The following is an 11045-nucleotide window of genomic DNA, read 5'->3' as shown; positions in this document are numbered from 1 at the left end:
AGTCGCCAAAACTAGAAAAACAAAACCAAATTTTGGTCGCCAACATCCAACAAAATAAACCTGTAATTTATAATAATCCATCCAAATTATTCAATATAATCTGTAATTTGCAAAAATATTCAAACCAACAAATAAATTGAATCATGAACATTTAACAAAATACATATATCAACCATTTCTGAACCTGTTTAATTAAAGTCAGCAACTATTATAAGTTTTCATCCACAAATAATTCCAAACTACATATTTCATCTACCATAAAAATTTAAAACATAACAAGTACTTGTTATTATCTTTTAAATTTTTATCCATGTACATCAACCCAAAAATATAACTAGTAGTCTACCAAATATTTTCTATACACACCTTTCCAAAAATAGAACTACTAATGTATCCAAAAATATAGAAACTAGTCTACCCTAATATTTTCCATATACATCTATACAAAAATATATAATCCTTCCAAAAATGCAAAAAGTGCCAATTTGTCCTGTATAATTTAGTTTTGTGCACGAGTTCATCCATCCGTACCAAAGAAAAAGAGAAATAATGTCAGGTAAAATTGGACAAATAATGAAAAATGTCCATGAAAAGCAAAGCTAGCATTAGCAAATTAAATGACTATCATTATCAAATTGTAAATAAAACAATGGCATTCTTATGTGCTTTCTAAGACTCAAATCTTTGTCAAAACAAGACTGGTATGAATTCATCTCTTAATTTGTTACTTCATTATGTAATATGGTTATTCATACTAAAAAATTTTTTAGTGTAAAAGATGCAAGGTAAAAGGGGGCTTTTTGGCTAGAAAGTGACCTTCCAATGAAGCAAAAATAAATATACAGTACATAAATATGTACGCATACACAAATACATGTTTCTGCTAGGAGCTTATTCAATACACAAATACATGTATGCATACACAAATACATGTTTATGCTAGTGTAACAAGCCCGCGGGGGACCTCGCTACAGCTCGGACTCGACTTTTCGTAGTCACGGTTCTAAGTCTGAACCAAAGAGTCCAAATCCGGCAAATCGTTTTAAGAAAACAGATTTTTGAAAGAAGTGCCAAACATGGACTGCTTTGCCAGATACAGAGTCGCCACCTAAATATTTTATTTTGGGAAATTTAGGAAACCCTGACTCGGTGCCAAAAGGCCACGTGTCCGTCATCACCAAAGTTGCCTCGGCTCGGGAACTTGGGTACGATTGGGGAAGGTCACTTCGTGAGCACCCCCGCTCGCCCGGTCATAGACCGGCCTCTACTAACCATGATATCAATTTTTGAAAACATTGTGTGCTCTTATTCCGGTTATTAGCCTAGGTTACTATGTGATGCGCACAGCATACAAGTATAGACCGGGTCGCCTGAATTGGAACAAAACATTTCGTGCTTGTTTTTGAAAATGGTTTGCTACCCGCAGGTAGGCTTGAAACATTTGATGTTTTACTCCAATTCAGATAACACAGCCTCCACCCACAGGCATTCAGGCAGTTAAATCATGTAAGCACATAGCCTCATGGTAAGCATGCTATTCATGGCAACACTCACACGCATGCAAGGATGCTAAAGCATAAAACTTACCGGGTACTCCAAGCCAAAACAAAGAATTACATTAGAAATCATGCATGAATCCTAAGTATACAGAAATGCCTAATGCAACACATGCAAAAATGCAACTATGGCAGGCTCGGCTATTCTAAGATGGTATATGAAATGCTACAACTACCATGTATTCAATTTGGAATTGAAAGTACAATGCAGTTAGTATGATGCGCCGAGCCCGGTGCATGCAATACAGATGAATGATGCAAACATGCTGTCATACTGTATGCTAATTGAAATATGCCTTAATCTAACCATCAAAAGCAGATAAATAAAAGGGAGAAAGACGTGGGGTTGGAAGACATACATCACACTCACCCACACTTATTACAGTTGTGCCCTCACTCGGAGGGTCCGAATAAATAATACAGTCCAAATATTACAGTCCCCAAATAAAAGAATATTACAGTCCAAAATATTACAGAATTCTAATTAATTAATGAATTAACTAAGAAAGCAAATAAAACTGGCATACAAGCCAGGGACCGCCTTGCTTCTGATGGATGATGCATGTCCAGGTTGTCTTACGCGGAAATCCACCGGAATGCCCCAATTAGCCTCTGTTTACACCTGTTCTTGAAATGCGTGCCAAGTCCCAAAAAGTCGCTGATTCTCCGTTTTGCTGCAACAGAGAGCAGGAAAGGGGCATAGCAATGTATTTGCACAAATATATGCATGTCTCGATCCTCGTGCCACCAATCACGCATACCGAGGCATGATGGTCGAGGAGTCGAAATGCACAATTCAATATAGGATGAATGCACATGAAACTACAGCTAAAACCTAACTCCATCATGGATAATCCGGAGTGTCGGTGACTGGGGAATTGAGACACATTCCGTCACTCGGAGTACGAAATGTACCTCGTTTCCCGTGCCCGGGCTAACTCCTATTCCGGACATGATGCAATATGCATGATATGCATGAAGTGCAACTAAAATATAATCCTAACATACAGAATGCTATGGAAATGAGATGCCTCGAAATGCGTGCACGCGGGCACGCAAACCGAGAAAATGATATGTCTCGAAATGCATGCACGCGGGCACGCAAACCGAGGCGATGATATGTGTCTCGAAATACGTGCACGCGGGCACGCAAACCGAGAAAATGATACGTGTCTCGAAATACGTGCACGCGGGCACGCAAACCGAGGAAATGATACGTGTCTCGAAATGCGTGCACGCGGGCACGCAAACCGAGGCGATGACAGATGTAATGAAGATGAGATGCCTCGAAGTACGTGCACGCGGGCACGCAAACCGAGGCGGTGCTAAAGTGACATGGAAATGACAAATGGGCTTATACCAACATGAGTGAGCCTCAGCCACACTCACATCGGATGCCGATGGCAGAAAATAAAGTGCCTCGAAATGCGTGCACACGGGCACGCAAATCGAGGCAATGCATACGCAATGCATATGACATACAGAATGCAATATGAACTTATACTAACATGAGTGAGCCTCAGCCATACTCACATAAGATGCCGGCGGACGAAAATGAAGTGCCTCGAAATGCGTGCACACGGGCACGCAAACCGAGGCGATGATAAGATGTGATGAAATAACATGGAAATGACAAATGGGCTTATACCAACATGAGTGAGCCTCAGCCACACTCACATCGGATGCCGATGGCAGAAAATGAAGTGCCTCGAAATGCGTGCACACGGGCACGCAAACCGAGGCAATGATAAAATGATATGAAATGACATGGAAATGATATGCAAGCATACTAATGGAATTTCAGCAACAAAATATGAGGTAAAACAGTCCCGAAATGAAGCGAAATGACATGAAATGCAAGGAAATGTCCCGAAATGCAACATTAGGCATCCGAAATGGCCTATAGCCATACTAAACATGCACAACATGGACATGCAATGCAAAGACAGAAGCTAGACAGTCCCAAAATAAGCACTTTTCCAGTTATAAACATGGCCAAACAGCAAATATAGGTATGGCAAAAATAGCATACAAGAATAGGGGCCAAGATAGGGGTAATGAAGCAAGTGGTATAAGCTAAACCCAAACTGAAAAATTTCCTTCTACAACACTGAAGATGGACCAAAAATATGAACATTTACAGTATATGGCAGCCTCAAAATCAGTATACAAACATGCTAAAAATATGATACAAAATAAGGCTCAAAAGGTGCTAAAACATGAAGTGTATAAAATAATGACCAAACAGAAAAAAAATGTGAATGAAACATGAAGTATAGGCCAAAATAAGACCACTTTCAGTTCGGACCAAGGTCCAAAAACAGAAACAAAGAGGGCTACTAATTTATGCAAAAAAAGGGCCAAATAGGGGATATAACTACAAGTGACATATGGAAACACCAACCAATGTTGAGCCCTTCTCCAATGTTGAAGAGGGGCTCAAAATAAGCCTTATATCAGTTTACAACATGCTCGAAAATAAATTTCTCATGGGCCAAAAATAGCATGCAAAATTATGACATACAAGATGGTCAAAGAAGCAAGTGTATTATGGAGGGCTCAAACAGGGTTGAGCCCTTGATGAGAAGTGAAGATGAGCTCAAAATATGGCCCTTTTCAGTTAAGGCCGAAGCTCAACACAAAAAGCATGCATGGCTTACATATTGATTAAGAAAAAGGGTCAAAAGGGTAAAAGTGTAACTTACCCTTGAAGATCTAGACTTTGGTTGCTTCTTGGATGGATTTGCTGCTCCTTTGGCCTTCAAGAACCCTTCTTTGTTGCTGGAAATGAGATAGTGGTGGTAGGGCTTGGTGGTGTAGAAGAAATGAAGGTTAAGGAGTTAGGGTTTTTTTGAAGTTTTGAGAGTTATAACAATGGAGTTTAGGGTTGAGCCTTGGAGATGAATTTTTCTAACCTCTATGAAGAAGACCCTCAGCTGGTTTATATGGTCAAGAAAGGGGTGTAAAAGGGGGGTCAAATGGAGAGGAAAACTCTCTCCCAAAATATCCCCCGGATACAGAAAATATCTGGGGGATATTGCCCCACAGCTGGAAAGGGCACAGTGAGGAGAGCACGGCCGGCCGCTCACTTTGGCCGGAGGTGGCCGGCCGGCCACACCCCCTAGCCGGCCGGCTAGGGGTCAAAAGGGTCAACCAGATTTTCTGGCCGGCCAGGTATTGGGGAGGTAGCCCTATGTGTGTACAACACAACCATGTAATTGAAATTCCAAGAAAGTGGGCCCAAGGGGTTCAACAATGGCTCGGAAAGAGGGGGTCAAAAGGGTCAAGTTGACTTACTGGCCGGCCATGAACTTTTAGTGGCCTCCCAGGTGTGTAGATCACAGATATGTGGTTCAAAGTTCAAGAAAAAAGGTCCAAGGGGTTCAACATTAGCCCGGAAGAAAAGGGTCAAAAGGGTCAGGTGACCTTAATGGCCGGCCATGAACTTTTAGTGGCCTCCCAGGTGTGTAGATCACAGATATGTGGTTGAAAGTTGGCAACGCTAGCTCTAAGGTATTCAACATTAGCCCGGAAGTGCGAAAAACGGGCGCCGGGAGGCTCGGGAGGAGAGATAACTGGTTGATGCAACAATTGCTGGCCTCCCACCCTTCAGTGACCTTCCTCGGGATAAAACAGAGGTACCTGCCAAAAATGAGCGAAAACCGTTGCAAAACGAATGTTCCGGAGCCAAAACACGCAGTTCGGGGTCCCGGAAATGGGCTGTTAAGCACCGAAAATTGTATTCGACCTCGAAGTGGGTTTCTCAGCCCCCAGTGTCCCTCAAAAGGGATGAAATAAGATGTATGCCAAAAATCGGAGCAATAGGAGATGGTCAAGCGGTCCCGAACCGAGGCACACGGCCTGACGGCTCCGAAAACCGGGAACCGGACTCCGAAATGGGCAAAATGGCCTACGGCCACCAAATGTAGCCTACGGATATTGAGAGATGGTCTACGGGACCTCTCCCTCCCTTCAGGAAAAGAAACAGAGAAAACCGAGTCTGGTTCGCAAACCGAGACAAGGCACAGAAAAGGGTTCGGGAGTCCGGAGGCAGGGCTCACGGCCGCAACTCCGAAACCTCTGAACAAGCACATTATGCAATATCACCCAGCACTCAATCGGTGACGTCTGAGTCTCAAGGTCGGTCAAAAATGGGGTGTCTACAGCTAGGAGCAAAAATAAATATACAATACACAAATACATGTATGCATACACAAATACATGTTTCACAAGATATTCATAGTACCTGTCTAGAAAACCAGTCACAGATTTGAACACCTATCCATGTTTTGCATCCGGTTCTATGACTGGTTTATATGTGCATAGTTCAACTTTTATTATTATTACTTTTTTTGTTGATAAATATGTGAATAGTTCAACTATTGACAACCACCACAAGAATAACGTAGTCGGGGGATATTGATTTCAGATTTCATAGAAAAATTTGACATACTGGGTCGAACTTCAACATATCCCCATTGTTCCGAACCATCATCAGTCCCAACAGTAAGATGGAAATTTGCAAGAACCAATGAATTAGAAACCAGCAGAGAGAGATGCTCGAGGAGCACAAGACTCTTCATTGATGCCATTTTAGTATCCAAATGAAATGGCTAGGACAACTTTGTATATAAGAAAGCTATGGCATAGGAACCATCACTTATTTGTCCTTTGACTACAAAGAGAGTAGTAATAACAAAACAAATTTAGACGATAAATCCAAGGATGAGTTTGTTCACATATGAGTAGGCTTAACGTAGTAAACAAAAAAATAAAAAAAAATTATTGGTTTCGAACAAATTTCACATTAGCAAGGGCCCTGCTAGATGAGATTTGTGTAACATACCCTGCATAAACTATAGTTCCATGATGCATATAAGAAAAGTGTATTGCCTAGAAATAAACAGTACATAATCCTAGCAAATTTGACAACATTCAGCCAAATACAGAGTTACCTAACATGGAAGTCAAGGAGCTGCTCAGTGAGTCTCTTTTGTAAGATATACAACATCAAAAACACACACAAGCCTACATTAAATTAAGTCAAACCATGCTAAAAACATTTTCTATGCCAAAAATTGTCACCTATTTTGCTAACTTCTAAAAATAATTCTTACAACTGGCAGAGTAATTAACAAATTTCTATCTCAAGTAACATAGTAGCTATCAATCATGATACTGGCTGGCACCATAAATCATTACACCATTACACCATTGGCGATACCCAACAACCCTTTAGATGTCCAGATTTATTTTATCAGACTACAAAGAAAGAGGAAAGAAGTCATTAAATTAACCAAAGAAAAAGGAAATAAGTCACTAAATTAACCAAAGAAAGAAAAGTAAAATCTGAGAAAAATAAGCATTAAAAAAAGTATGCACCTGTGCTGTGCAAGAGATAACAATATATGCAACTGACCTAATTTTTTTATCTAACCTCAAATTCTATTCAGTTATAAGAGAACACAATGCTAATTCTATAGCAAGATTGACTCAAATCAAACCAGCACTTTCAGAAATTTACAAGTTACATACTAGTAGATTATCCAGTCTCTCCCAAGGAATCTGGTGGAATAAAGTAAGAAATATGTAAGTTTCAATTTTTTGGAGATTTCATGCCCCACTGTTTCAACAGAGAAGGTTCTGCATAAAATGAAATTCATCTACAAAGATTCAACAGTATCCAACATGAGTAAAAGTTATTTCATAATCAAACAGCTCATATCTAATTAATCTTACCAATTATCTTCTAAGGGTCAATTTGGTTGTACCACAAATGTGCATTGGGCCATTTTAGAATTGGTTCATTCACATATTAGATAATTCTAGGCACACCTTGTAAATCTATAAATTTACTTTATTTGTGAACATTTTAATGTGTTCATTTCTTTCAACAAAATAAAATGTAAACCCACTCATATTTTGAATTAACTCAGTTGTATTCAACAATGTCCAATATGAGTAAAATTTATTTACTAAACAAACATCCATATCTAATAAATAATACCAGTTATCTTCTAATGAGCCATTTTAGAATTGGTTCATTCACAAATTACACAATTATTGCCCTGTGGCTGTAGAAAAAGAAAACAAAAAGGCCTCAAAAACCTATAATTTACTTTCTTTGTCAACATTTAAATTAAATGTGTTTATTTCTTTCAAAAAAAAAAAAAAAAAAAGCCCCAAATGGTTCACTTTGAGCAACTTTCCAACTATAATTGTGTTGGTTCATCAATATCAACTTTCTAACATCTCTCTCTCCTCTTTTCTCTCTCATACACATATTTTAGATCCATATGAAAATTAGTGACAACATGTGTATATTTAGTCGGCAAAAGTGGTCGGCAAATGTGTATATTCTTGTAGTGATAGCATGAAAGGTTCTAAACTCAAAACAACAAAGTGGCAACAATTGCAAATAGACTTACCAGAATTAACTTGAATAGTATACAATTCTTCAAAGTACATGCAAAGAAACAACAAGGCTAAGGCAAGAAAACCACGAAAGAATTGAATGCCCACTTAGCCAATCCAAATATAAGGAGGATAATCATTTTTGTATTGTTAATAGGCAATGAAAAGCCCAAAAGCACAAATTAGATAAGATAACATTAAAGCAGGCTCAAGGAGCAACATTGCTAATATTGTAATAGAGCTTTATAAATCCAGTATCTAAAAATAGAAGCCTATAAATTTTAGAACACATGTGCAACATACTAGCAAATATATAATAATGATAAGTATAAACCTTAAGATTATTGTTCTCCTTCTCCAGGGTTGCAATCACACTTTTTAAACCATCTGCAATGTCATCTGTTTCTGCATTCTCCCTTCTAGTCAATTCTATTTGTAATCATCTTACTTCTGATATCTTCTCATTCAATTCATCACGAATTTTGTTCATCTCCATTTTCTGCAAGAAGAGAACACCACGTGTGGGTGGAAGAAAAGAAAAGATTAGATTGCCAAGAATCAATGAAAAGAAGAAGAAGAAGAAGAAGAAGAAGAAGAAGAAGAAGAGAGAGAGAGAGAGAGAGAGAGAGAGAGATAACATACAGAATATACATAAGTAAAGACAACTTTGAAAACACACAAAACGAAATTGAAAAATGCATCCCATTGCTTAGTCCATCCTGTTTATAGACAATTCCATTATGTGTTTGATCAGACATACAAGTGCTTTGCTTTAACCAGCTTATCCAGACCAGGTGTGCTCCCATTAGAGACAGGGATGGTTCTAGAAAGGTTATTGCCAGTCAGATCCAACCAATAAAGATTAAAGAGATTACTCATTGAAGGTGGAATTGGTCCACTAAATCTATTGAAAGACAGAGACCTATAGAATACAGAATGAAATAATTGAAATATAGGGCAAAGCATGCAAATGCACAATAAAAGGTAAGCCATACTAGAAGATTCGGTACATGCACAGTTCAACAGAAATTTTCTGGAATGGAAACATGATGATATGAATTAAAAGATTGAAGTTTCTGATGCAAATTTTAAAGGACCAAAAAATGGTTCCACGCTCAATTTTTTCTCATCTTTTGAAAGCATGAAGAGAGAGTAAATACGTTCACCCGGAGAAGTCAGAGGGTGTGGGAGCATTTGTGATTGAATGGTGCAAATATTAGGATTTTATAGGAAGCCCAAATAATACATATAGCCTAAATAATTTGAGGAAAGAAATATAACATTTTACAGTACTATCAAATTATCAGAACATGCCTATCAAATTATCAGAACATTTTGCAGTAACTTCCAACTCTCCATAATAGAACATGAGAAGCTTATAGCAACCTGATGACGTCAAAAAGATTGTGATATTCATTCCTTTGAATGTTTCTTCAAAGATGTTCTTGCTCAATCTTCAATCTAAAAAGAAGATCAAAGTAATGCATATTTGCGCCTCCAACAGCATGCCTTTCAAACTCCACATAGTAAATTTGAAATAAGATACGCAAGTTCAACAAGTCAATCCACCCCAAACTAGGTATATTTTATTTTGAAAAGTAAACCCCAAACCGGATATAATTCAAAATAATATATCTATCACTTACCAGTAAACCACAAGGTTAAAGCATTTGTATGGCCAGAAAGTTACCTCTTCATGAAGAATAAGAGTTGGAGGCTTGGGTAAAAAGAAGAATCCCTTTTCAAGTGGATACAGGACACCATCTTCAGCTTTCAATGAAGACTTAACAGCATAACCATCTTGACAGCTATGGAACTTCCCAGGTCTAGTGACTTTGGCACCAGACAAGCCACGCATTATCAAAATGAATACTTCATGAATCAGGCCCTAATGTATTAGAGAAAAGAAAATCATACCAAAGCGAGTAGATTTAGTTATATATATATATTGCTATCACAATATAAGCAAAATTGTGTAATTTATTACACACACACACACACACACACACACACACACACAAAAAGGAAAAAAAAAAGAAAAAGAAAAAGAAAAAAGGCAACAGATTGTCTTTTGAACATGTAGAAAATGGTGCATTAGGAATGGCATCAAAAGATGAAACAACATCACTACTATACCTTATACGATGGTTCTAACTTGTCCTTGTATTTGCTATTCAAAAGATCTTCATTCATTGACAGGGTGCTTTCAACCACATAGTTTGTTTCAAACTGCATAAAGATGGTAGGGTACAATATAAATCATCACATGGACACATGATCTCTAAGAAAGCTTAAATGGTGACCTTAATGAAACACAACCAAAAATACCTGCAAGACAATATGTGGGTACAAAATTTGGCCTTTACGGATAGGTGGATCGAGAGTAACAACAACAAAGGTATGTGGTTGGTTAGACTGCAGAAACACATGACAATATATGTAAGTTAAGTTCAATATTGTCGCATCTTCCACAAAACAGAACTAGTCAACATTGATCAATTGAAAATTTGCATGTTAATTTTTCAAACATTAAGCAAAGAAAATGAACTTCTGGACCAAAAAAAAAAAAAAAAAAAAAAAAAAAAAAAACTTCTAAACTATAAATAATAAATAACCTTAGGCAGTAGAAAAAGGCGAACAACACTGCTGTACTTGGAGCCTTTGGCATTTGTTATACTTTCTATTGGAGGATGACATGAAAAACCCTATGTTTGGTGCATGTGCAGCCTCTAGCTTCCTCTGTTCTTTGCATTGTCACTTGAACAAAGTATAGTGTGTTAGATGGCTATTTTATGTTTGCCCCTACTTAGAGTGTCCGACTGACTTCCACAATAAGGTCTACTTGAGTTAACATGCAATTCAAAGATCAGTTGATGATGCCATAACAAGAAGCACAAAAGCACAAGATGTTGATGAAATATATGTCAAATGATAAAAGAAAAATGAAATCTGGTATTTGGAATCATCTCTGTAGCGCACCACCACTTTATTGAAATAGAAAACTAAGATAAAGCATGATAGATCATAGAAATGGGTCTCTTTCAAAACAATTAAATCCTCTTCCCAACAATCCAA

The 11045-nt window shown here is 38.0% G+C and overlaps 1 long non-coding RNA gene across 1 annotated transcript; it reads right to left on the bottom strand.

Annotated features, from left to right (window-relative positions):
* Positions 1-9666: 9666 nt before the first annotated feature.
* On the bottom strand, positions 9667-10642 carry LOC145790216 (uncharacterized). Its single transcript, XR_014328885.1, has 4 exons — positions 10586-10642; positions 10299-10385; positions 10107-10199; positions 9667-9858 (listed from the first exon to the last, which is right to left on the bottom strand). It is a non-coding gene; the product is annotated as an uncharacterized LOC145790216 (long non-coding RNA).
* Between the last annotated feature and the right edge of the window lie 403 nt (positions 10643-11045).

This window comes from Camellia sinensis, chromosome 5, assembly GCF_055761805.1.
Source record: "Camellia sinensis isolate YWXY chromosome 5, ASM5576180v1, whole genome shotgun sequence".
NCBI classification, from domain to species: domain Eukaryota; kingdom Viridiplantae; phylum Streptophyta; class Magnoliopsida; order Ericales; family Theaceae; genus Camellia; species Camellia sinensis.
This window is presented reverse-complemented; position numbering and strand designations above follow the sequence as displayed.